Source organism: Coregonus lavaretus, assembly GCF_964263955.1.
Source record: "Coregonus lavaretus genome assembly, chromosome: 37".
Lineage (NCBI taxonomy): Eukaryota > Metazoa > Chordata > Actinopteri > Salmoniformes > Salmonidae > Coregonus > Coregonus lavaretus.
Window position 1 is genome coordinate 14,813,011 of NC_140024.1, and position 27,626 is coordinate 14,840,636.

The window sequence follows — 27,626 nt, forward strand, 5'->3', positions numbered from 1 at the left end:
GTGTATATAACAACTGTCCAAAAAGATAAAGCCTGAAGGTTTAAAACGGGTTGATTATTGTGAGACAGACATGCTCAGTGGAATAGGGGGCCACAGCTGGCTACAACACTTTGAATATTTAACCCAATAAGACGTGGGGAGTTCTTCATCAAGTTCAAATGATGCAATAATCCGTTGCTGAGCGAGGCAATTTGCCTAGACTTGATGACAAGCCCACAACTGATGGTCTGTTTGGCAGATATCTGGCCTTATTACGGGAGTTTCCAAAAACCTACCTATTGATAGATTGTTTGTGTGTTTCGAATTTCCATTCCTGGTCCTCCGAGAATAAAATACAATGTTACCTTTTATTAGGTTAGTGTGGATGGATTATGAAATCTCCAGCATACGGGGGTTGTGAACATTTAGGCTGCTCATTAAAAGATAAACAACGCCTGATAAACTTTGCAGCTGAGAGCTTTGCTTATGCGTGATTCGGCTGGGCAAGATTCAGCGGTGGAGCCCTGTCGATAATCAATAGAAGGGTTATACAATATTAATAATGTATTTTCCAGCCAGCATTCTTCCTTCATTCTCTAAAGAATGAAATGGCTTTTTTGGTCTTCCTGTTTTTTTCTAGGACCAGACAAACTGAATCTCTGCCAGCCTCAGATCTCAGCAGCTGCAGGCCTGCATCAATTCCCCAGTTCCCACACAAAATGTCTGAACTGGCATTCCCTCTCCAAAAAGCTCTTTTATGAATGAGTAAACGAGCTCTCGACTCACATCAGCTATATTTTCACTGTGTCTGACTGGAAGCACAGACCTCTGTATGACCACATAGTTGTTAGTAGTAATGTGTACAGTGTGTACAGTGAGGGGATAGAGAAGTGAAGGGTACTACTCTGGCACATGATTAGCTTGAGGTTAAGCGAGTGGGTTAACAAGTGGGTCAATGAGGTCAGAGGCTCCCTTGATCTTTGGGTTAAGCCCAAAGAAGTGGGCTCTATCTTTTAAAGACATCTTTCAGACGTAGCCCTAAACCTAAGTCCAGACTTGGCATGCAAACCCCTAATCCCAATATCATTGACCATAATGTGGAATATAAAAGCTCAGTACTGGGAACAGTGGAGGGTGGAGTAGACCCTGACGGAAGCCATTTTCTGTGGAACTTCTCTTACTGGTCTCACAGCCAGAGCAGAGTGAAAGGGAATACAGAGACACTGGCGACAGAGTGGGAAGAGTCAGAAAAACAGTGAGTGAGAGCGAAAGAGGAGAACAGAGAGAAGAATGAACGAGGGAGAGAAAGAGGAGGAAAAAGTGAGAGAGAGAATATGAGAGCTCTCCCCATTGACTTGCTGACGTCAGAACGAGAGAGAGAGAGGGAGCTGTGGCTTGTGCACACAATCAGGCCTTTGTGTTGAACATCTGTGTGGCTGTGAGAGGGGAGCTGGGCTGAGCCTGGCTTAATGGAGGTGCTGATAGTGGTGTTTCTCTGTGGTTTCGGCTGCCCCTGCTAGACCCTGCTAGACTACACAGGGCACGGAGAAACCCCTCAGCCCAGACAGCGAAGACCTGAGGACGCCCCACTGTAATCACTCACTCACTATCTCTAAGCCTCCACACCTCAGAATATTCTCATGAGCTTTCTTGTTCGCTTTATAAACCATCTCTGGTGTAAACATTCCTTTTCACTCTAATTATACTACCAACAAAGGCATTTTATCTGATGAGCTGGACATGCCAATTAGTTTTAACAATGTATTGAGAATGCCCAAACAAGGAGAATTAAACAAGCAGAGTTGACCACACTATATTTACATTTGAGTCATTTAGCAGAAGCGCTTATCCAGAGCGACTTACAGTAGTTAGTGCATACATTTTCTTAGCGGTACCCCGTGTGAATTGAACCCACAACCCTGGAGTTGCAAGCGCCATGCTCTACCAACGGAGCCACACTAAGCAGAAAATAGCGGATATCAAACTTACCTGGCAGCCAGACACGCCAGGCTCTCTCACATAGGCTGGAAATGGAGCCCTCTCTGCTGATTTACCTGTGGAGACACAGAGAAAACTGTTTTTAGACTAACACCATTGACACCACATCATGGTCTAGAAATCATGGTTCATATTCATATCATTCATTATGTAGAATACGTATTCCTTAAGCTATAAGAGATCCTCCTAGACAGAGTTGCTCCATCAGTGTCACACGTCTGGTGTGCAGCACTCCTCCTGAGAGAGATGCTTCCAGGCAGCCGTCAGGAAAACAAATAAAACACACAACGCACAAAACACATGAATCATGTTCCTCACAATATACTAAACTCAGCACTTTTACCCCAGCGGGAAAAAACAAGAGGTTCCTACAAGAAAATGATAAACAACTTTAACAACATCGTACATTATTTTTGTCAGACTTTCAAACATTGCAAGCACCAGACGCAGCACTGGAACTAAATTCGGTTTACTCTGGGGAAAAGGTAAATATTCTAGTGAGTTTAAAACTTGCATAGCCAGGAGATTCTGTTACGCTCTGACTGAACAGAACTTCATACTGGCATGCCCAGGTGAACAGAGGCACATGTTGGAGGATTCACGTCTCTGAGTATTGCTGCGGGGCACAGTCGTACTGCATCTGCACACAGTCTCCAGAGAGCTAGAGAGGAAGCTGCCAAAATCAGGTAAGGTGGTTTAACTGACAATGCTGCTTCCCTTTTGGTAGCAACACAACTCATTTGATATGATATAACATTTCTGGGTTAGCTCTCTCGCAAAGGAAGGAGCATTTAGTTGTGGGTTAACTACATACCCCGAGCCACCGCAGAGGGAGAGAACATCTGTTTTGGCTGACTAAAAAGGTTATACATGTTTTTTTTTTTACATTTCCTAAGCTGCACCTCAGCCTCAGCATGGTTTGGTCTCCATCAGTATCACTTAGTCCCCCTGTCTCTCCCCTGTGAGGAGATGCTCGTATTCATCCCCAGCATGTGTTTTGTTATACACTCTCTGTCCACCGTGAATAATTGATGGCTGAGTGTTGTTGTTTCTAACCCCAGCAAAGCAGGAAGTCATGCTCAGGAAAACCTCCTCTCTCTCTCCAGGTCTGGCCTACCTACCTACCTACCTACCTACCTACCTACCTACCTACCTACCTACCTACCTACCTACCTACCTACCTACCTACCTACCTACTAGGGAGAGAGGTAGCTAGCTAGCGGTGTGGCGCAGCACAGACAGGCAGGCAGCTCCCCTGAACTTCTGGAGCACGACCCGGCCAAGCATTGTAACACGCCCAGGGACCTGAGCACAATCAACAACGCTGCAGCTCAGCCCAAACCAAGGGGAAAACATCCCTGAGGAACCCAATGGTAAACAGGCATTTAACTGTTTAGCGTGCCGCCACGCATGATCACACAGTGCTAAGAGTGCAGCATTGGTAAACAAAGAGATGTTCCCATTCTCATGTCACTGCACTTACCAGCACACCACCGTGTTTACCACAGCAACATGTGTAGATACAGAGGATGATAACAATACTGAGATGTAGATACATTTATTTTGAGGTATATATACAGTGGGGGAAAAAAGTATTTAGTCAGCCACCAATTGTGCAAGTTCTCCCACTTAAAAAGATGAGAGAGGCCTGTAATTTTCATCATAGGTACACGTCAACTATGACAGACAAATTGAGGGAAAAAAATCCAGAAAATCACATTGTAGGATTTTTTATGAATTTATTTGCAAATTATGGTGGAAAATAAGTATTTGGTCACCTACAAACAAGCAAGATTTCTGGCTCTCACAGACCTGTAACTTCTTCTTTCAGAGGCTCCTCTGTCCTCCACTCGTTACCTGTATTAATGGCACCTGTTTGAACTTGTTATCAGTATAAAAGACACCTGTCCACAACCTCAAACAGTCACACTCCAAACTCCACTATGGCCAAGACCAAAGAGCTGTCAAAGGACACCAGAAACAAAATTGTAGACCTGCACCAGGCTGGGAAGACTGAATCTGCAATAGGTAAGCAGCTTGGTTTGAAGAAATCAACTGTGGGAGCAATTATTAGGAAATGGAAGACATCCAAGACCACTGATAATCTCCCTCGATCTGGGGCTCCACGCAAGATCTCAACCCGTGGGGTCAAAATGATCACAAGAACGGTGAGCAAAAATCCCAAAACCACACGGGGGGACCTAGTGAATGACCTGCAGAGAGCTGGGACCAAAGTAACAAAGCCTACCATCAGTAACACACTACGCCGCCAGGGACTCAAATCCTGCAGTGCCAGACGTGTCCCCCTGCTTAAGCCAGTACATGTCCAGGCCCGTCTGAAGTTTGCTAGAGTGCATTTGGATGATCCAGAAGAGGATTGGGAGAATGTCATATGGTCAGATGAAACCAAAATATAACTTTTTAGTAAAAACTCAACTCGTCGTGTTTGGAGGACAAAGAATGCTGAGTTGCATCCAAAGAACACCATACCTACTGTGAAGCATGGGGGTGGAAACATCATGCTTTGGGGCTGTTTTTCTGCAAAGGGACCAGGACGACTGATCCGTGTAAAGGAAAGAATGAATGGGGCCATGTATCGTGAGATTTTTAGTGAAAACCTCCTACCATCAGCAAGGGCATTGAAGATGAAACGTGGCTGGGTCTTTCAGTATGACAATGATCCCAAACACACCGCCCGGGCAACGAAGGAGTGGCTTCGTAAGAAGCATTTCAAGGTCCTGGAGTGGCCTAGCCAGTCTCCAGATCTCAACCCCATAGAAAATCTTTGGAGGGAGTTGAAAGTCCGTGTTGCCCAGCGACAGCCCCAAAACGTCACTGCTCTAGAGGAGATCTGCATGGAGGAATGGGCCAAAATACCAGCAACAGTGTGTGAAAACCTTGTGAAGACTTACAGAAAACGTTTGACCTGTGTCATTGCCAACAAAGGGTATATAACAAAGTATTGAAAAACTTTTGTTATTGACCAAATACTTATTTTCCACCATAATTTGCAAATAAATTCATAAAAAATCCTACAATGTGATTTTCTGGATTTGTTTTCTCATTTTGTCTGTCATAGTTGACGTGTACCTATGATGAAAATTACAGGCCTCTCTCATCTTTTTAAGTGGGAGAACTTGCACAATTGGTGGCTGACTAAATACTTTTTCCCCTTACTGTATATATATTAGATGTGTATAACATTTGTGCTACTATACTGTCTAGAAATCACCAGCATGTGTTTTTATTTTTAGGGGGAGGACATGACAAAATACTAAAGTCTGTACATCAAAAGGAAAACCCCAAAACACATTGATGAATCTCTATTCAAATGCTAAATATGATATTTTCTTTTTTTGACTGTTTTCAAATTTAATGCAACACAGTATATTTTGGGGGTGAGGTTGTACATTTTCATAGGCAACAAATGCTTTCAGTGGATAATGTAGAAACCTTTCAGAAATGTTCCAGTTAGAAAGAAATAACAGGGTGTGAAAGAGAAGGTTCTGTAGAAGACCGGCGGATCCATTGGTGCTCAAGACACAAACACAAAGATGAGAAAATAATGGGGTATCGCTCATAACATACAGTCATCTACATGATGAAAGCCTCCAACAAGGAATATGGGGGAGAAAAAGTATCTTGGAATGTCAGAAATCAACAATGTAAAACAGCCCAGCTATTGCAATTACAATTTGTTTAAGTGTTACTGGCGAGTGTTTGTGCCAAGCAGGCTGCTGGCTGCGACGCTGATGTTTGAGGAACCGGTGCCAGCTAGCGCAGCTGTGAGGCTACTGCCCCACCCCCGTCGCCCACCCACCCCAACCCTCACTCACCCTCCACACTCCCCATTCTCTCCTCCATGAGCCAAATGAGTCACTCGGAGGAGAAGGATGCAGGGGGCAGTGGCGAGGGGAAGGGCCAAGTGGGAGCGTGGCTAGAGATGAACTTCAGGATCTGGTGTAGAGGTCACTGATTAACAGGGTTCTGGGCTCGGCTCGCCTGCCATGCTGCCTGCCTGATACGGATGCTCCTCTAACCCCCTTTTTATCTAATCACATCCTCCATCTCCCCTTAGCACTGCTAGAGGAGTGACAGGCTAGAGGGGCTCTGTGATCAATAACCTGCCTGGCCCAGCACTCCCCTCTGTCTCCCCCTGCCTGTCCCCCTGGAAGCCACCAGCAGGCACTTCCCCTCTGTAATAGGACACATCATACATTATAGAAACCCTCTGACTGAGATGATTAATGGAGCCAAATCATCACACTTAAGAGCAGAGCGCATGTGGAGTGTGATGTGTGGGTCGAGGACACAGTACAAGACCTGGGAGAGAGACCCTCACATGCCAGTGGCTGAGGGGAGGCAGAGAGCCAGGGCAGGATCACTGTGCTTTGATTGTAGAGGGCACTGCTGCTGCTGCTACTACTACTACTACTACTACCGAGACTGCTAACTCAGCCATTTAGAAACTTGGTTGAAGGAAACTTGGCTCAAGGAAAACCCAAGGAAGTTTTCTACAATACTTTAACAAAAGACTTCTAACAGAGAAGTAAAAGGTAGACTGGATAGCATTCCATCAAAGACCACCTAAACTCTTTATGGCCTGGCTGTCTTGCCATGAAAGTTAGTTCAGGAAAACATCAGAATTAATAGCAATTAACAGCTAATAGGTACTTTCAACGGTATCACTCAACGTTTCTTAAACCACTAATCATGTGAAGTGATGGAGAAGTTGATCACAGGTTTGGTGGATGTGTGTTCAAGATGCTGAAGCAGTGAAGAACAAGTGATGATAAATCAGGTGGAACATATTGGCACTTAGGTTTTTCTTCTAAAGCCGAGCGAGCACCCAAATTAGACCGACAAATACACCCTCATCACAACACAGCGCTCTCCTCTGTCTCTAGCAGACATAACTCAATCTGAGGAGAATAGGTCCCCGTAATAACCTATATTTACAGAGCAAGAACATGACTCGAGCCATTAAATCTTAATTCTCCTTTATGAAGCACTGAAGTCTGAAACAAGACCTCATCCATCAAAGCCCACTAATGTTGTGAGCGAAAAGAGGAATGAAAACCATGAGAACAAGAGACCAATTTCACCAGAGGAGTCGCAGGCCTGACACTTTCCAGGGCATTAGCCATGCTGGTTATTATCTCCCCAAGCAGGCCTGTACTATCACAGCCAGCCTGCCATTCACAACACCAGCCCTAATATCATTATTACAAGATTTGTTCTGAGCAGGTGCAGTCGGCCTACAGAAAGCAATATTCTCTCCAACTGTTTCATTTTTTGATTCTTGTCTGTGACAGTTTGTATTTTGTATATATATATTTTTTAAACATTTCTGTACTTCCTGAGACTACAGTTGATGGATGGGATGCTAAGTAAATTCATCATTCTGCCAGCGAGGAAGAAGGCCAGGCTGTCCAGGTGTTGACACACGTGTCCAACAAGAACAGTGTTGACACCGGCGCAGACGCAATCCCCCAGACACATGATGCAAAAACAACAAGAATAAACCGGCTTAATTACAGCCATCACTGCAGATGATCTAAATATAAATGAAGTCCACTGGGACAAACACCTTGGATAATACTGTGTCTCCTAGCCAAATCAATTACACTGATGACACCGGCTCAATCTGAAAATCAATTTGAATGGAAAAAGGCTTCCTTCAATTCTGGCATACGACCAACACTGTCTGAATGTATACGTTTCACAATATACATTTGGCATTTTGAATGGTAAAACGTGGCCATTATGATTATGATCGCCTAAATTTGAAAACAGTTTGACATTGAATGCAATGCAATAGAGGTGTTGCGACCCATTATGTTGAACAGTTACCATCAATACCAGAAATAGAGCAGATTTGTCTATGCTAGTGTGTAGCAGTCGAGACATTGATTTCCCCTCCACCCTATAATTCACCCTTACTGAACTGAATGACTTGCTTAGATAGGGTATAATGAGTAAGTGATGTATAAACCATCTGCAACATGAAATATTGAAATGAAATTGGGATGCAGCTCAGAATTAAAAGGCAGGCGTTGTGAGGAGTCATTCACAGTACAGCTCCCTATTGATTGGAGCATGGCGGTGCTGTGCAGCGCGCCTTGTTTTGATACTCTGGGAGGCAGTGATCTAAGCATCTCTAGGGATCAATTCAAAACCCCAGCCACAAAAACAGCCAATTAGTGAGCTCTGCTCCGCTCCCTCCGCTCTACAGCATCGCCGATGCATTCCTACCGAGGGCCTCTTTGTTTTTCCACCCTGAGACCCCTCGGCTCGCCTCGCTGGTAAGGAAGGCACGGCCCAAATAAAACAAACACACAACACAGAATCAAATCAAAGTTTATTGGTCACGTACACAGATTTGCAGATGTTATCGCAGGTGCAGCGAAATGCTTATGTTTCTAGCTCCGACAGTGCAGTAATACCTAGCAATACAAAACAATCCACATATTCAAAAAGTAAAAAAAAGATCTGAAATATCAGAACGAGCTATATCAGAACAAACAATGTCAGAGTCCGGAATATAAAAATATATACACTGAGTGTACAAAACATTAGGAACACCTTCCTAATATTGAGTTGCAGCCCCCCTTTTGCCCTCAGAACAGCTTCAATTTGCTGGGGCATGGACTCTACAAGGTGTCGAAAGCATTCCACAGGAATGCTGGCCCATATTGACCACAATGCTTCCCACAGTTGTGTCAAGTTGGCTGGATGTCCTTTGGGTGGTAGACCATTCTTGAAACTGTTGAGCTTGAAAAACCCAGCAGCGTTGCAGTTCTTGACACACTCAAACAGGTGTGCCTGGCACCTACTACCATACCCCATTCAAAGGCACTTAAATATTTTGTCTTGCCCATTCACCCTCTAAATGGTACACATACACAATCCATGTCTCAATTGTCTCAAGGCTTAAAAATCCTTCTTTAACCTGTCTCCTCCCCTTCATCTACACTGATTGAAGTGGATTTAACAAATGACATCAATAAGGGATCATAGCTTTCACCTGGAATCACATGGTCAGTCTATGTCATGGAAAGAGCAGGTGTTCCTGTGTATATACACGACATGACCAAAAGTATGTGGACACATGCTCGTCGAACATCTCATTCCAAAATCATGGGCATTAATATGGAGTTGGTCCCCCCATTGCTGCTGTAACAGCCTCCACTCTTCTGGGAAGGCTTTCCACTAGATGTTGGAACATTTCTGCGGGGACTTGCTTCCATTCAGCCACAAGAGCATTATGCTGAAACAGAAAAGGGCCTTCCCCAAACTGGCATCCGCCAAACCCATTCGTCCGTCCAGATGGTGAAGCGTGATTCATCACTCCAGAGAATGTGTTTCCACTGCTCCAGAGTCCAATGGTGGTGAGCTTTACACCACTCCAGTCGACGCTTGGCATTCCGCATGATGATCTTAGGCTTGTGTGCGGCTGCTCTGCCATGGAAACCCATTTTATGAAGCTCCCGATGAACAGTTATTGTGCTGACGTTGCTTCCAGAGGCAGTTTGGAACTCGGTAGTGAGTGTTGCAACCGAGGACAAACAATTTCTACGCGCTGTGAGCTTGTGTGGCCTACCACTTTCTGGCTTAGCCGTTGTTGCTCCTAGACATTTCCACTTCAATATAACAGCACTTACACTTGACCGGGGCAGCTCTCGCAGGGCAGAAATTTGACAAACTGACTTGATGGAAAGGTGGCATCCTATGACGGTGCCACGTTGAAAGTCATTGAGCTCTTCAGTGAGGCCATTTTACTGCCAATGTTAGTCTATGGAGATTCCATGGCTGTGTGCTCAATTTTATACACCTGTCAGCAACCGGTGAGGCTGAAATAGCCGAATCCACTAATTTGAAGGGGTGTCCACATACTTTTGTATTTATAGTGTATATAAATGGTGTGTATAGACAGTATGGACAGCATATGAATAGAAAAGGTGTGTACAGCATTAGTTATATAGGATGAGCAATGACTAGAATACAGTATATACGTATAAAGTGGGTAAAATAGTATGTAAACATGAGGAAATAGAGGGTAACGCTAAAGCCAAATGAACAGATTATACAACTGTTCCCCCCTCTTTCTTTCTAGTGTGTGCTGTGCCTGTGAAGGAGCCCAACCCATGCTCCCGTCCGTGCTTTACGAGTGCTAGCCAAGAACCTCATCGCAATCCATTATCCCTGTCAAGTTAATGTTCCATGTTGAGCCATATGGCAGGGCTAACACACGCAATAAAGGAAATTCCTTCAACTTGTTACAATCAGCACTTTCAGCTGTCCAAAAAACAAACATAAACAGCTTTATTGTGTTTGCTGCATTTTCTGTTGATATTCACGACAAAAACAGGAAAGCCGACAGGAAAAGAGAGAGACGGGGGGGTGAAGAAGGGGTGGACTCAGTGACCTGCAGTGTGAAAGGAGAACATAGGAAATTGGTTTTAGACCACTTTAGTACTACAGAGCAGCTCCATTTCCACCCTGATATTCTACACTAATCCTGTAGTGGAAAGTTCTGGTCTCTTTGGAAACCTTGACATAAAGCACTGCATTGGGCATGCTCAGTCGCTACCAAACACAATCCACTGGCAAGCACGACATCACAGCCGTGAAGAAAGCAGCACACCCACTCACTGGTTTCCCTGGCTTTTAAAATGGAGCCTTTTGTTTCCTTCTCTCAAGTGTTTGTGTACATCCATCCTGTTGCAGGCTTTTGATGTTTCCGCCAGGTTGTGTTGGACAGTAAATAAAAGCTGTGCTGTGAGTTGGGCTGGGGTTGTGGAGAGGTCAGCAGGGTGGTGAGGGTAGTATATCAGCCCCTCCTCCCTCTCTGATGTAGCAGTCAGTGCCCACAGTCCAGCCAGCCCAGTCCAGGTACCAGCAAGGCAGAGGCCCACACTGGGGGCACAATAAAGCTCTGGGGAAACAACTCTCTCTTCCCACCCTGAGCTCAGCATCAATTTCTGTTAATTACAGCCTTGTCAGCAGCAGCATTATTCAAACAGCCAGCGCAAATGTTAATGAGTTCTTTTGCATATTTATTTTTTCTTTTGTTGAAATGTCATTGATTATTACGTTCTATGATGATGAATGCCTCCGCTGATACGCTCTGATATGTAATTAGTCATTAGGTGGAATGAATAGATCAATTAAAAGAGAGGGGCCGGGATTAAGAATAATCAGAATCAAACGAGGAGGAATCTAAGTAGAGCTAAATGAAACAGACTTCTTAAGGTGAGTCATACTGGACAAAATAAAAAGGCTCTCTTTTAACAGCAAAGACAAGCTTCCTCCATCTCTCTCAAGTTCAGGATGAGGGGAGCATGAAATGGTTTTTAATCATATTCAGCTGGATCAAAGACAACCTTCATTATAACACCCAGCTTTTAGCCTTGAAGTATGCCTTTCAAAATGAAGTACTACTGCCCCTCTGACTACCTAGAGACAGAAGGGATTTGATTCCCATGGTGGTCTGTCTCTGTGTATAAGAGGAGAGGTGGATTTCCTGATTGTATTTATCCCAAATACCCCCAACCCCCACCACACAGGATAATCAGATGCTTGGTCTATTTGATTTTTCCGCGTTGGTAAAAAGCAAAAAGGGGAGGGGGGAAATGTTTTCGTTTGGCCTTTCCCATTTTCGGAGCCTCACTATCCTCCAGCCAGTGCTTGCTATTCACAGGATGAAAAAAAATGCATTACTGCAGACCAGATGGGAACATTCCACATGACCAAACCAATCAATCACCTTGGTGGGACGCAGGTGCGACACAGCCGTGCTGCAACACACCATTTCACAGTCTATCGGGCACAAACACATGGCCACCAATCAATGGCACCCCGAGGACCCACAAGAAGGGGGGCGCCTCCCCAGCCCTACTGGTTCATGGCTGATGACTTCATAATCACGCATCCATTCTCTCAGCGGAGGAGGGCCGTGAGCTATCTAACAACCTCTCCCACCACGTGGTGCACACTGACGCTGGCTGCCTGTGATGGAGGCCACCATGGTAGGGTCACTAACACACACATGTAGTCACACCCCTATCAGACATGCACATGTGGGACGGCCATGTTAGGGCAGCAGGAGCATCGAGTGAAAAACAAGAATACATTTAACAAGACATGGAAAAGGAGGAGGGGGGAGAGAATTCTTGCATGTCCCTGGATGGATATTAGAGTACAGTCAGTGTGCCACATCAAAGTGTATGTGTGGACGACTGGTATTAGATGCCAGGCAACTGTTAAACAATGAGACATCAGAGGACAGAGATGAAGGACCAGGAAGGATAACACAGGTCAGGAAGTTTTATCCGGCTCTTAGTCACGAAGCACTTTGGGCATATTCCCTTTCACAGAAATCCCAGAGAGACCCAAATGTCCACAGTCCAACAGAACAACCCAAACACTAAACAGCTATATAGAGAGTGTGGCCAAATAGCGGCCAATGGGACCAGTCCTTTGATAATCGTTTCGGAGCTGTGTGTATGTATATGTGTATGTGTATTTATTTATTTTTGTGTGTGTGTGTGTTTTGTGTGTGTGTGTGTGTGTGTGTGTGTGTAAAGTGCATGGTGAGCGTTTAAGAGGTCTCAGTTAAATTTTCTGAGTTGACTAAGCATTTAATACCCCACCTCCATCTCCCTGGCAGCAGCGGGGGGGGGGGGCTCCAACAGGGGCTGAGAGAGGTGGATAGCAGGAGAGGGGGAGGAGGGGGATAGCAGGGGAGGGAGAGGACGGGAGGCTGTGCTTAGGCAGGAGAAGAAGGGGATATTCTGACAGAGATTCAGCCAGCTCTCTGTGAGGGCTTTAATTGAATCACAGGTCAGGTGTGGCAGAGTTTACGCTATTTCATGCTTTTTAGTGTTTTAGCATGCACTTAGTATTTGCTCCAGTTCCCCTGTTTCTGTGGCTAACTGAAACCTACAGAGAGAACAGATAGATGCAAGGTTAGAGCTCATGTAGGAGGAGGATCATTTGTATAGAAGACAACCTTTCATATACAGTTAATGAAACATAACAAAGGTGAGTACACAATGACAAAGAGAATGGAACCAGATCTGTTCGCAGGTAAATATAAATGTTCCAGCTGAAACACAGGATTAATATCTCATTAAGCCACAGCGCCCTAGGCTAGGACGGGGAGCAATGAATAAAATAATATGTATGTGTAATGAAAGATTTAATATGGATGAACAGGGAAAAAGTGGGGGGGGGGGGGGATTGGTGTGTGCGTGTGCATGCTCAGTGGAGATGTGTGTGTGTGCATGCTGTTTGACAAACCCTGCAGGTTGGATTATATTACACAGGCAGGGTAATGGCGCTGTGGATTCCCTATGTATCCTGGGAGGAGAGGGGATTGCGCTACGCTGCTCCTGGGACGAGCACGTCTGAAAACTAACATGATTACATTGATTAATTTGCTACATTCATGTCTCTCCATGAATTGGATCCATGAGGGAATGGGGGTGGATATTTTTAGGGGAGGCTGTGGTGGGCGCTGCGTTTGCCACCTGAGGTCCCTGAGCCAGGTGTGTGTGGTGTGTGTGGGGTATGTGTGGAGTGTGTGGTGTGTGTGTAGAGAAGTGCACCTGCATGGCTCTGTAAGAGTACAGGGCACAGACACACAACTGGCCCCAGCACTCTATACATGACTTGTATTTCATAAAGTCCTATGAATTTAAATGGTTCACTCATCCCAACAAGGCCTTAAACTAAGAGGTGTATGAATGGGTTATGGAGACAAAGTCAATTATTCCTGCTAGACTCCTTGAAGAAACAACTGTAGTGCAGCCTGTGTGCTCTCAAGGCTACATCTGCAAACTCAGAAGGACAGTGCTAATGACAGTGCCAGCAATACAGTGCCGTGAAAAAGTATTTGCCCCCTTTCTGATTTTCTCTATTTTTGCATATGTTTTATACTGAATGTTATCAGATCTTCAACCAAAACCTAATATTAGATAAAGGGAACCTGTGTTTACAAAAAAAGTATACTTATTTTATTTATTTAATTAGCAAAGATATGCAACACCCAATTCCCCTGTGTGAAAAAGTAATTGCCCCCTTACACTCAATAACTGGTTGTGCCACCTTTAGCTGCAATGACTGCAAACAAATGCTTCCTGTAGTTGTTGATCAGTCTCTCACATCGCTGTGGAGGAATATTGCCTCACTCTTGCATGCAGAACTGCTTTAACTCAGCGACATTTGTGGGTTTTCAAGCATGAACTGCTTGTTTCAAGTCCTGCCACAACATCTCAATTGGAATTAGGTCTGGACTTTGACTAGGCCATTCCAAAACTTGAAATGTGTTGCTTTTTAGCCATTTTCATGTAGACTTGATTGTGTGTTTTGGATCATTGTCTTGCTGCGCTTCAGCTTCAGCTCACAGACATATGGCCTGACATTCTCCTGTAGAATTATCTGATACAGAGCAGAATTCATGGTTCCTTCTATTAAGGCAAGTCGTCCAGGTCCTGAGGCAGCAAAGCATCCCCAAACCATCACTACCACCACCATGCTTGACCGTTGGTATGAGGTTCTTACTGTGGAATGCAGTGTTTGGTTTTCGACAGGAATAATGGGACCCATGTTTCTATGCCACTGTATCTCATGTAGAAATATCTCATCAAACTTTAAACGGTCAATCCGGAGTTCAAACAATACAAAAATGGCCACACCACCACTTGTTTTGGTAAACAGCTGAGGGATGGGGCTTGAGAAATATAACCACTCTCACATTCATAGACAGAGCTATGGATGCAAGGACTGACCATCCATGAGATCAAAATGATAGTTTTAACCATGTTTTAAAGCGATTCAGTTTCTGTTTACATTAACTTTGTTTACAAGCATTGGAGTAAAATAAGCTTATATTTTGGATATAATGTATGTAGCAACTCTGGATTGGCCCTTTAAGGAGGAACACCTCTGTAAAAAGTTCTCAAGTCTGTTCTCCCTGAATAGCGAAGAGTCATCCCAAGCTGTACCTAAAAAAGCCATTGTTGATGGTTTGTGTAAACCTGCCTAGGCTTGCCCTTTCGCTGAATCAAAGGACATGTGAAACCTCAGACTACCTCAACTCATGCAACACTGAGTCACAGAGCTCAGTGCAGTACTTCAGCTTTACGACTCTGGTACTGAACTGGCTAGGCTGGACATGGAGCATGGCAAGACTCTCCATCAGGGAAGAAGATAGAGCACAATGCCAGAGTGAGCGGACGGACGGACACATTTCACCAGATATATGGAGGTACAGTAGCCAAGAGTGTGTGTGTGTGTGTGTGTCTGTGATGGAGATTCAGTGCAGTAGTGGAGTCAGGAGACTTAAGCTGTTCCACTGGCAGCATTCCTTCCTAATGAATCATTGCCCTTCAACTTTGTGTTTTCATTTAACAATCACTAAAAATTTTATTGGCATCAGCTGCCAGCTAGAACAAGGGGAGAGTAAATCTGCAAGAGAGAGAAATGAGATAGAGAGAGAGAAAGAGGGGAAAGAGGGAGGAAGAAATAGAGAGAGGGTGAGGATATGATGGATAAAGAGGGGCGTGGGGGGGGGAGGGGAGCGAACAAAGGGGGCTAAGGGGGGGAGGAGGGAAAGGGAAGTGGTCCAGCAAAGAGAGTGTGACATGGACAAAGTACAGTGACATGAAGAAAAGAGAGAGAGAGAGAGAGAGAGAGAGAGAGAGAGAGAGAGAGAGAGAGAGAGAGAGACAGAGAGAGACAGAGAGAAACAGAGAGAGACAGAGATAGAGAGAGACAGAGAGAGAGAGAGAGAGAGAGAGAGAGAGAGAGAGAGAGAGAGAGAGAGAGAGATAGAGAGAGAGAGAGAGACAGAGAGAGACAGAGAGAGACAGAGAGAAACAGAGAGAGACAGAGATAGAGAGAGAGAGAGAGAGAGAGAGAGAGATAGAGAGAGAGAGAGATAGAGAGAGAGAGAGAGAGAGAGAGAGAGAGAGACAGAGAGAGACAGAGATAGAGAGAGAGAGAGAGAGAGAGAGAGAGAGAGAGAGAGAGAGAGAGAGAGAGAGAGAGCGAGAGAGAGAGAGAGAGAGAGAGACAGAGAGAGAGAGAGACAGAGAGAGAGAGAGAGAGAGAGAGAGAGAGAGAGAAGTATGGATGCTTTCAAATAGTGATTGTAGGCAGATTCTTGCTGTCTTCCTTTAGATGTGTGTATAAAGGGATTGGGCTAAATGTTGGCAGCTCATGATTCAGTCATCAAACCCTAGTAAGACACTGCCTCCACTATTCTGAAAATCCTTCCTTGCTGTAGATGTAGTATCTCACATTTGAGTAACGCACCGAGCTACGCTTTTTGATGTGTCATTTAGCATTACAGAGATTTCTATGGTAACAGGCTTGCCTGACTTTAGGTGGGCTTTACAGGAGTGGGTTGGCTTTGTCACCAAGGGAAACAGCAGACACAAGGTAGAGGAGTCGTGGAAAAGACAGAATGTGAATTACTGAACAATCAAACGCCCATATATTTCATGAAACGGGAATAAAAAGAAGAGCTGGTTTTATTGAATGCTTATAATCCACAGTCAAACCAACACCAGAAATATTCCACTATGATGTACAGTATGCTGTGCTGTCAGAATCAGTGGAGATGAGGTGACTATCCTGTTCAATATGACACAGTGTTACATGCAGTGGAAGTGGATGATACTTCCAGATGTTCCTGGACTGATTGGCTGGACCTGTAATTACAGTCATCCTCCCTCCGCTGCTGCAGCTGCCCCTCAGGGACCTGTTACATCACCTCTCCTCTCCCCTGGCCCTCCTTCTTGGACAGGTAGCCCCCTCTGCAGCTGGGCTGGGCAACGCCTCGCAGGCAGCACTGGGGCCAGTGCCTGAGGAGGGCAGGGTAGGGACTGGGAGGGGGTGAGTGGGGCGGGGAGGGGGAGTGGGGGGATGTGGGGGCGCGGGATGGAGGAGAGGGATTTGTGCCCTTTCAGCTCGTCTTCAGCTCTTCACGCTCCACTGAGCACAGTAACAGATAAGCGCACCCTGTAGCTCTGCATAATGACCGGCTACATCCACTAGACTACAGCGCACCACACCTCCTCTCCCCTCGCCTCCACTCCCCTCCCTCTCCACCTTCCTTCTTTCTCTTCCTCTGCTGGCCTGACACATAGAATAACACCAAAAACATTCAAAGATGCCCAGAAAAACAAGCCACAAAAGAAATGTATTCACCTATTGTTTAGTACCAGTAAACAAATCACAAGTAGCGATACATATGCTTGAAATGGTTGCAGCAATGTGCTCTCACTGTGCTAAGGCCTTGTGCCTTCACGCAAGGGTGGATTCATTACAAACCAGTCTTCTCTCTCCATGTGGTACCAAACCAGTGGAGTGGACAAAGGGAAAATATAATCTATTCCATCTCTAGTTCAGTTGAACTAACAGTGAGTATGGCTACAGGACCAACCACCACATCCACTCACAGTCCTTAATGATCCACTGTGATTCACACCTGTGAGTACAGCTCACCATCTGTGTGTGTGTCTCCACACTCCAAAGGCACACCAGTGCTCCCTCCTCCTCTACCGCGGAGGCTGCAAAAGGTGGGCAAATCTGAGCGTAACCAGGAGAAATAGAGGAGAGAGAGACAGAGAGAGAGGAGGGGGGAGCAAGGCAGAGAGAAGGGAGGGTGCAGGCAGGAGCGAGTGAGTGACAGACGGAGGAGAGGAGAGGGAGCAGCCTTGGCAGCACCTGTGACCCACACTGCAGAAGTACCCGAGTGAAAACCTGAGCAGCACCTGGCCGCAATCAAAGCCTGGGTCGGGGGAGGGGCCCTCGCGGGACAGAATTCGAGCACGCCAACACCTGCACCAGTTAAACACGCTGGGGATGCTAGCGCCATGTGGGATTTGGCTCTCCATGATAAGCCTTAAGGAACAATTACAAACAAACAGGAGAAAAAGAGACACTACTGAGGCACAGAGAGAGACTGATTTTTTTGCCGCTGCACAAAAGGCAGAGAGAATACATCTTGGCGCTGCCATGGCCCCTCTTGTGCACAAAACCCTAGGCTACAAAATCCTCTGAACACTTTGCATTGTCACTAAACGACTGCATAATTTAATTTCCTGGAAACCCATTACGTTTCATCAAAAGGAGATGAAAAACAGATGAGAACAATTCTTCCGTGCACAGAGAATTCATTTAGCAGAAAGCCGAGGGAGGAGAGAGGAGGAGAGAGAGGAGGAGAAAGAGGAGGAGAGAGAGGAGGACTAACTGCAGAACACACTGCAGGCTGGCAATGAGGATGAAAATCTCAGAAACTAGTGCTGCATGGGCTCCACAATTATTTTCCTGGTGACAGCATGCATTACAGCTTTAATTACCCAGATAAGGCAAGCAGCATACATACAAACTATTCTTGGACACTATTCAATTCAAACTGTGTGATATGAATCTGTTCCAAGGATACTGAGCAATGCTGCTTTAAAAAAAGGTGTACTTTCATCCACATTGAAATTGACTCTGTACCGGTACCCCCTGCATATAGCCTCCCTACTGTTATTTTATTTTTAAAAATTTTACTACAATTTTTTACTGATCTATTTTTTACTTAACACTTTTTTTTCTTCAAACTGCATTGTTGGTTAAGGGCTTGTAAGTAAGCATTTCACTGTAAGCTCTACACCTGTTGTATTCGGCGTATGTGGCAAATCAAATTTGTTTTTATTTTATTTTATTTGTTGTATGAAAAGCATTGATGCACTTGGATACATGGTCACAGTGGTCTTGGATACACAAACAGGGGTTGGCTGGCCTTCAAGGACAGGTTGTGATTCAAACTGTCTTCACTGCTCCCCTCTCGTCGATCTATCAACAGCGAAAGCATTTCAGGCTGTGGACTTTTCCTGAGCCTATACACAGACCTTAAGACTGATCCAAGCCCTAGCTGCTTTTTATTTTGTGGACATACTGTAGCTAAGGAGAAGGCCTCACATTTTCCATAAAGGAGACTGTGGAACCTAGTCTCCACATATTCAGGCCTGAAAACTAAAAAGCACTTTACTCCAGGGAATTATATAAAAAATATCAAAGTGAATCGACTTAGAGACAACGCATTTTCTGCAAAAAAATTGTTTTCATCTGTTACAGATCAATTAGGGTTAGGAGTCCAAGGTATTTGGTGACGGTCACAGTGGTATCAGATGGAAACCCAGTAACCACTGTCTCTAGAGGAACAGGCAGAGAGAGGAGCTGGGCCCGTACCCACAAAGCATCTCAGAGTAGGAATGCTGATCTAGGATCTGTTCTTATTCATTATGATCTAAAAGGCTAAACTGATCCTAGATCAGAACACTTTGTGGATACGGGCCCTGGGCTCTGGGCTGGTGGAAGCACAGACCACAGAGTAGGGCGGAGGGGCCTCCAGTCTGTCTCTGGGGGCCACAGCCTCCCCTGCTCCATTAACTGCCATCTAATAGATTTGATCTGCCTGGAGATATGAGCAGTGGTTAAGCAGGTTAGCAGATTACTTTTCACAGTAATCCCTGGGATGGTGTTCAACAACTGGAAGGCAACACAACACACACCTCTGAGATCATCATGGGTGACTCAGGTGGCTAAATACAGTCCCATGCCACTGCAGACATGATGTAACGTGGAAATACCATAAGCCCACCTACTCAAGTCTAATGACAGAAGGCCTGGATGTGTGTGGTGAGCTAGTTATATTAATCAGATCAGTTTGAATAGTACTACACACACACAGAGCGTATGAGGTGGAGGAACGTGAGGGTGTTTCGTAGCAGCTCAGCAGAGTTATTAATACAGACACAGGCGCATGGCTGAAAACACACACACATATACATATGTACTCTACTCACACACACACACACAGTCTTGTAAAGCTAACCTTGTGAGGACACACAATTCAGTCCCATTCAAAATAATTTTTTCTCTAACCCCTAACCCTAACCCGTACTCTTACCCTTACCCTAACCTTAACCCTAACCTTAACCCAAAAACCTAACCTTAACCCTAACCCTAACCCTAAAATTAACCCTAGCTCCTAACCCTAACCCTTAACGTAATTCTAACCCTAACACTAATTCTAACCTTAACCCTAAACCCCCTAGAAATAGCATTTGACCTCGTGGGGACTAACAAAATGTCCCCAGTTGGTCAAATGTTTGTTCGTTTACTATTCTTGTGGGGACCAGAAATTACACACACACACACACACACACACACACACACACACACACACACACAGTAACTCTCATACTCAAACTCTCATTAAATCACTTTCAACACACCGCAAACAATGGTCGCCAAACCTACTTCAACTGTCAAGAGGAAGGTTGCAACAGATTTTTTCCTGCAAAAAAAAAGAAAAGTGATCAAAAGACAGCAACGAAGTTTCATGTTTCTGGATGTCCTTGTAGGACATTTCCACTTCTTTCTCTTCTTCTTTGACGCAGAGCCATCAACGTGACTCACGGCATAAATCCTGTCTTGCGAAATGAAGCAGTGACTTCCAAGTGCCATCTGAGAGCCAGGATGAAAGTCAATAGCTCTTCATAGCCTCTATATTTTAATGGTACATATAGGCCTCGTCTATGCCAAACTGAAGAGAAAGACCAAACACTGCCAAAATGATTTTGAATAGAACTCACCCAAGGTGAATGAAGAAGCTCAAAGCCAACAGGCTTGAAAGAAGTGAGAAATCAATGGAGGACTCATTTAAACTGGCACCTGAAGCAGCGTACAGTAACCCTCAACACCTATCCTCCTCACCTAGGTGGGTGAATAGGCTCTGTGCTTATACTCAACAGAAGAGGCTCAACACAAAGATGGTAATCACACTGCTGCTAGTCTATTTGTATCTAATCATCTGTGCTAATTGTTCAAATTGCTTCAGATCGTTAAACGTTTCCTCTCAATTCTACAGTAAGAGAAGAAACTCAGCAGGTAATAAGATCCTGGTCTGGTACTCATATAGTCATCCCTATGAACCAGCATAGGGCTCTCAGGAAATACAACTCAATGAGTCCTGTCATGCTCTCACTGCAGGAGCAGATACAAGTATAGCTATCGCTCACCATAGCTGAAAAATGAAACAACATTACAGGGCCAGGAGAATTCTCCATGTGCCGATGTTAAATTTAAATATTGAAGATATAGGGCCACTCATATCTACTGAGTGTACAAAACATTAAGAACACCTTCCTATTATTGAGTTGCACCACCTTTTGCCCTCAGAACATCCACAATTCGTCGGGGCATGGTGTCGAAAGCGTTCCACAGGGATGCTGGCCCATGTTGACTACAATGGTTCCCACAGTTGTGTCAAGTTGGCTGGATGTCTTTTGGGTGGTGGACCATTCTTGATACACACAGGAAACTGTTGAGTGTGAAAAATCCAGCAGTGTTGCAGTTCTTGACACAAACCGGTGCGCCTGGCACCTACTACCATACCCCGTTCAAAGGCACTTAAATATTTTGTCTTGCCCATTCACCATCTGAATGGCACACATACACAATCCATGTCTCAATTGTCTCAAGGCTTAAAAATCCTTCTTTAACCTGTCTCCTCCCCTTCATCTACACTTATTGAAATGGATTTAACAAGTGACATCAATAAGGGAACATAGCATTCACCTGGATTCATCTGGTCAGTCTATGTCATGGAAAGAGCAGATGTTCTTAATGTTTTGTATACACATGCAGAGATGAGGACCACAAGCTGACCCAGAATGCATGGTGACACTACAGGGAAATCTCAGGGCTACAGTGCCTTCAGAAAGTATTCATACCCCTTGACTTATTCCACATTTTGTTGTGTTACAGCCTGAATTCAAAAATGTTCTCACCCATCTACACACAATACCCCATAATGACAATGTGAAAACCAGTTTTTTTACATTTTTGCAAATGTATTGAAAATGAAATACAGAAATATCGCATTTACATAAGTATTCACACCTTTGTAGAAGCACCTTTGGTGGCAATTATAGCTTTGAGTCATATTGGGTATGTCTGTATCAGCTTTGCACATCTGGACTTGGGGATTTTCTCCCATTCTTCCTTGCAGATTTTCTCAAGCGCTGTTAAGTTAGATGGGGAGTGGCGGGGAACAGCAATCTTCAAGTCTTTACACAGATTTTCAAGGGGATTCAAGTCTGGGTTTTAGCTGGGCCACTCAAGGACTTTCACATTCTTGTTCTGAAGTTATTCCAGCGTTGCTCTGGCTGTATGCTTGGGGTCATTGTCCTGTTGGAACGTAAATATTTGCCCCAGTCTAAAGTCATTTGCACTCTGAAGCAGGTTCTCATCAAGGATTTGGCTGTATTTGCCTCCATTCATTGTTCCCTCTATCCTTACCAGTCTTCCAGTCCCTGCCACCACCATGCTTCAAGGTAGGGATGGTGTTAGAGTGTGAGTGGCGCAGCGGTCTAAGGCACTCACACTACAGACCCGGGTTCGATCCCGGGCTGTATCAAAACTGGCCGTGATCGGGAGTCTCATAGGGCGGCGCACAATTGGCCCAGCGTCGTCCAGGTTAGGGGAGGGTTTGGCCGGTGTAGGCCGTCATAGTAAATAAGATTTTGTTCTTAACTGACTTACCTAGTTAAATAAGGGTTAAAAAAAATAGACGAGTGATAAGCTGTGCGTGGTTTTCTCCAGACATAGCACTTTGCATTCAGGCCAAAGAGTAAAATGTTTGTCTCATCAGACCACAGAATCTTTTGCCTTATGATCTCAGAGTTTTTCACATCCCTTTTTGCAAACTCCAGGTGTGCTGTCATTTTTCTCAGGAGTGGCTTCTATCTGGCCACTGTCCCATAAAGCCCAGATTGGTGAAGTGATGTAGAGACTGATGTCCTTCTGGCAGGTTCTCCCATCTCAGCCAAGAAACTCTGTAGTTCTGTCAGAGTGGTCATTGGGTTCTTGGTCACCTCCCTGACCAAGGTCCTTCTTGCATGGTTGCTCAGTTTGGTTGGACCGCCAGCTCTAGGCGGAGTCTGGGTAGTTCCATATTTGGTCAATTTCCCAATGATGGAGACCACTGTGCTCTTAGAAACTTTAAACACTCTAGAAATTGCTTTATACCCTTCCCCAGATACACTGAGAGTACAAAACCAGGTGAATCCAGGTGAAAGATATGATCCCTTATTGATGTCACTTGTTAAATCCACTTCAATCAGTGTAGATGAAGGGGAGGAGACAGGTTAAACAATTTTTTTCAAGCCTTGAGACAATCTTTGTAAATCATGTCCAAACAATTAAATTACTTTCTGAAGGAACTGTAAATGGAGTGAGAAACCTCAGTAACAAGCCCAGATTTTTCCTCTGATTTAGCTGTATATTAAAGCAGAGAGATTTTCCCATCCCAATTATACAATTGAATCTGCTTAGTTATGAGACTATATTTAATGTGCTAAATATTATATGACCCAAAGCCAAAACAAGTGTGTTTTGCCTTGCCAACTGTTACTGATTGTGTCTTGAATATCAACAAAAGACTAAATCAATTTCTCTTTGTGATCATAATCTGTTTGACCAGTAAATACTACACCCGCTGAAGAGGCAGGATTCCCTATCTGCATGCATATTTCTATTTAATCTAAAGCTGGATTAGTGCTTATTAAATATTGCCTCAAACAACTACTCCCAGTCAGCATTATGCAACACCCTGCACTCCTCCCTCAGAGAAACACTGCCAGGCAGCCAGGAGAGAGACAGGGCAAGGAGGGCTGGACATAGGCCATAATCATCTTTTACCTTAGAGCTTCTAGAACACTTGTTCTAGGATTCCTTACATGGAATTTACAGTGAACAGAAGAATAGGGGTGAAAATGGAGCAGAGATACAGGTATTTAATAAATCTAGAACGTCAGTGGGAGTCATAAATATTAAGAATAGTGCATTTGTAACACTGGATGGGATTGAACAAGTCATTCCATTACAAGACTCACTCCATCCTTTCCCACTTTGTTTCCAGCTTACCATTATTTACTGTTTACTGCATTTTGTCAAGGAGCAGCATTTCCATACATACCAACATAGATGGATGGTGGAGGGGGGAGGGGTGGGGGGAGGCGCAGACCGCCTGACCCGCTCTAACTCAGGCACTACGCTAGCCCCAAGAGAGGCTGCTGGTGCCATCACTGGGAGCTCACACGACACCCTACCCTTCTCCTCATCCTAATCCACATTCCTCACCCTCCAACCCACAGGCTTTACTCATGAGGGACAGATAATAAGGCCATCGCATGAGGCAAGAGGAGGTAATTCTAATCATCATCTATTCATGTGGATTCATATATGATTCCTGAAAGACATTGGGTACTCCTGTTTCCATACATGTAGCTACAGACGAATAGCTTCATTGAGTTTATATTTCCAACACAGTTTACTATTCACTATTCCCAAGCTGTACAAAGACAAAGCCCCAATGAACCAAAGATGACCTCTAGAATGAGCCTCCATTATTCAAGTCATGCAGCATATTCTGCTGGTAACTGTCATTAAAATATAATGTCAAATAAACAGTCATTGCCAGCCATCTGTTGGGCCCAAACAACTGTAACAAGTTCATTATCATACACAATAGCTGACCTCAAATAACCCCAAGCTGCTTTCAACATGTCATACCTCTTTGGTTGAATGATGTAGTCAGGTCTGAGCCAACCCTCTCCTCTATTCCATTTAAAACCATGGAATAAAATACAAAGACAAAAATCATGCACACATACACAATACAATCAGGACAATGGCTTGCTGCTTTTCTTCAACTAAGTACGTCTTAGGAGGTCAGATTGCTTATCTAAACTAAAGCTGATTTAGATGTTGTTCAAAAGCATTGCAAATGAGGTTTCCTGGTCATTGTGAGTCAGGTCTGTCGAAGCCAATGGCTGTATGGGTCTGAACACACACACAAAGCAGTGAGTAAGGAGGGCCATTGTCCCTTTCCACCTGCAGAGCTATCAGTAAAGCAAGGCATACTTAAATAATATCAACACTCAAATCAGAACAATATCCATTCTTATACAATACCAAATACAATATAAAAAATACAGCTCAGTAAATGTGGCAGTGAGTCATTGAACCTATGCTTCCAATCCTTCAAAACATGTTCTCTTCTTTTACATTTCTTGAGTAACCACATACACGGAGGTATGTAAACAAAGTGGCTACATCATCCAAATGTTTTTTTAAGGAAACTGCAGACCATTGAGATTTGGATTAAGATAATCCATTTAGATGATCATGGCTCGGTTTTAAAACTCCAATGGTGAGATCAAACAAAAATGGGTCACGTAGTACTGTACAACCAGAGGGTTCCCTTGGAAATGCCATGTGTATAATTGTAATGCATAATTGTATAACGTCCATGCATGCGTGTTCCACCTCTTTCATTGGTGGAATAACCTTTCAGGCTTGATTTAATAAGGTCGCTCCAAACTAGGTAATTCCATGTAAATCCCAGATATTACTGCTGAAATTCAATTTGATTGAAGACCAGGCTCATCTTCCAATCCCAGCCTCTGATAAGCACAGGCAATTTAGGCCCACAATCAGATTGTCTAATGCCCTGACACGTCATTGTAGCAGATCATTTCCATATTCTGCCACTTATAAGCATAATTACAGCCAGAGCCGGAGAACAGAGAGGAGCCCACCCTCCCAAACGCATCCTGTGATCAATCGCCACGAAGATAACGTTTCGTTTTCAGTTGTCTCCTGCACCAGCACCCATCCGTAAACTAACCACCTTGCATGGCAACCAGTCTCCAGGGCAATCTTACAATGAGCTGGGGATTCCGTTGCCCATAAAACTGTCAAGTGTTAACACATCACAATGATGCCAGGAGAAAGGCCAGTGTAATATATAGCTTTTAATTGTTATAATCTATCTATCACATCAGGGGGGAATAAATAACCTTTAGAAATTCTAACCCACCATTTAGGTTTGATAAATCTATAATATGGTGTTATGATTTGTTTTAAACCAGTGATCATCATTCTTATCTATTCATACTCAACAGTGATTATATACTGGACCAGCACAGTAAATTCAAGCTCGTAAATCTCCAAAAGCACCCTAATCTGAATGGAGTCAATACTGGCTTCAAAATAAAGGCTTTTATTTGGAAGCGAATTATCATACTGCTGCTGGTAGCAGACAAATGGAGGTGGTGGTGCAAGATCAGAGGAGCACAATCAGGCTACGCATGATTTAACAAACCCAAACGCTAAGTCTGCATAAACCATCACAGATCACCTGCCATTCAAGCATCTATTAGAAATCCTAAATGATATCCCACAATGGTGATGGTGGGCTGTTTTTGTATGAAATGGTCTCTGGCACATCTGCTTGGTTAACCCCCCTTCCTTAGACACCCCCTCCCCTGCTACTGGAAGTTGCCGGTGGCTTTTCTGATAGCTAGAAGACAGTCTTTTGTGATGGAAAACTGTACTGATGGCGTGACTTCCACCCTGGGGGAGGGTCAACTTCTGAAGACGGTCACCACAGGAGGAGGAGAGAGAGGGAGAAAGAGAGGGAGAGAGAGGGTGAAGTAAGGAGGGAGGGAGAGGGAGAGGAAAAACTCTCCTTGGCCTAGCAGGGCTGTGGGGGCTGCCACTTCCAGATGTGTGACATGTCTTGTCCACACAGGGCTAAAGGGATTTTTTTAAATAAAATGGATCTCTGAGACCTGTGGGCATGTGAGGGGCGACGCGTTGAGAAGCACCTACTTACCCATTATGCTGGAGTTCATAAAAGGTGTCGGGGACAATCCTTCATGGGACACTAATCGACTGTCACTCATGTGATCACCATAATGAGGGCTGTCTGCCAAACCCTGGGGGGAGAGATCAGAGTATTAAACACATTATTAGGCTGCTTGGTTAATTGAGTGCTATGACAGTACTCTAATTACTGAGGAAGGAGAGCACAATTGGTCAACTGTCCCCTGAAACTGTAAATGTTTCTCCTTTCCGTCATTAAAAAGCACTTTTTAATCTCTGACTGATTGTAAAAGCAATTAAACAGTGGCCTGATGAGCCTCTCAACGCATATGCCACATGTTTCAGGATTAGGAAATACAAGGTTAATGATGCACATACAATTCTGTGGATCTGAAGAGGCAATGGGCTTTATGAGAGAAGACATGTTGACATGTTAATTGTACACACATTACATGGATCAGAACATGCATGATGCACAAACATGCACATTCACATATGGATGAAAACGATTACGAAAAACCCTTAGTCCAAATGGATACATAACAGCATCAGTCACTTGTGTCAGTTCTAAGGTGTAGTTGCAGGGATTCATCTTCCAATGCCCTACAAGAGGCTGCCATGAACCAGTCCAAGAGATCCTAGCAAACCTCTCATAAAATGCAATACCCATTTCCAAGATCAGTTTTAAAATGTTTCCCCATAACCCTTCTAGGTGGTGTATTTGTTTAGCCAAAGACAGCAAGTCTCAAAATGTTGCCAAGCAACATTTACACTAACCGCAACATGCAGCTTTGTTTTTTTAAAGGATATTTTTTGTCTATGAATGAAAACAAATCTAACTCACGATAATTAAAAACCTCTATATACTGTGACAATATTGATTTTAATTTAAAACATTTAATAACAGG

The 27,626-nt window shown here is 44.2% G+C and overlaps 1 pseudogene across 1 annotated transcript in view; it reads right to left on the reverse strand.

The window, feature by feature from the left end:
• Window positions 1-27,626, reverse strand: part of LOC311111541 (transcription factor 12-like) — an 84,458-nt pseudogene that overhangs the window by 34,867 nt on the left and 21,965 nt on the right. The window contains exons 5-6 of the transcript XR_014615919.1: window positions 26,729-26,831; window positions 1,969-2,033 (exon numbers count right to left, since the gene is read on the reverse strand). The product of XR_014615919.1 is annotated as a transcription factor 12-like (transcript). The remainder of the gene's footprint in view (window positions 1-1,968; window positions 2,034-26,728; window positions 26,832-27,626) is intronic.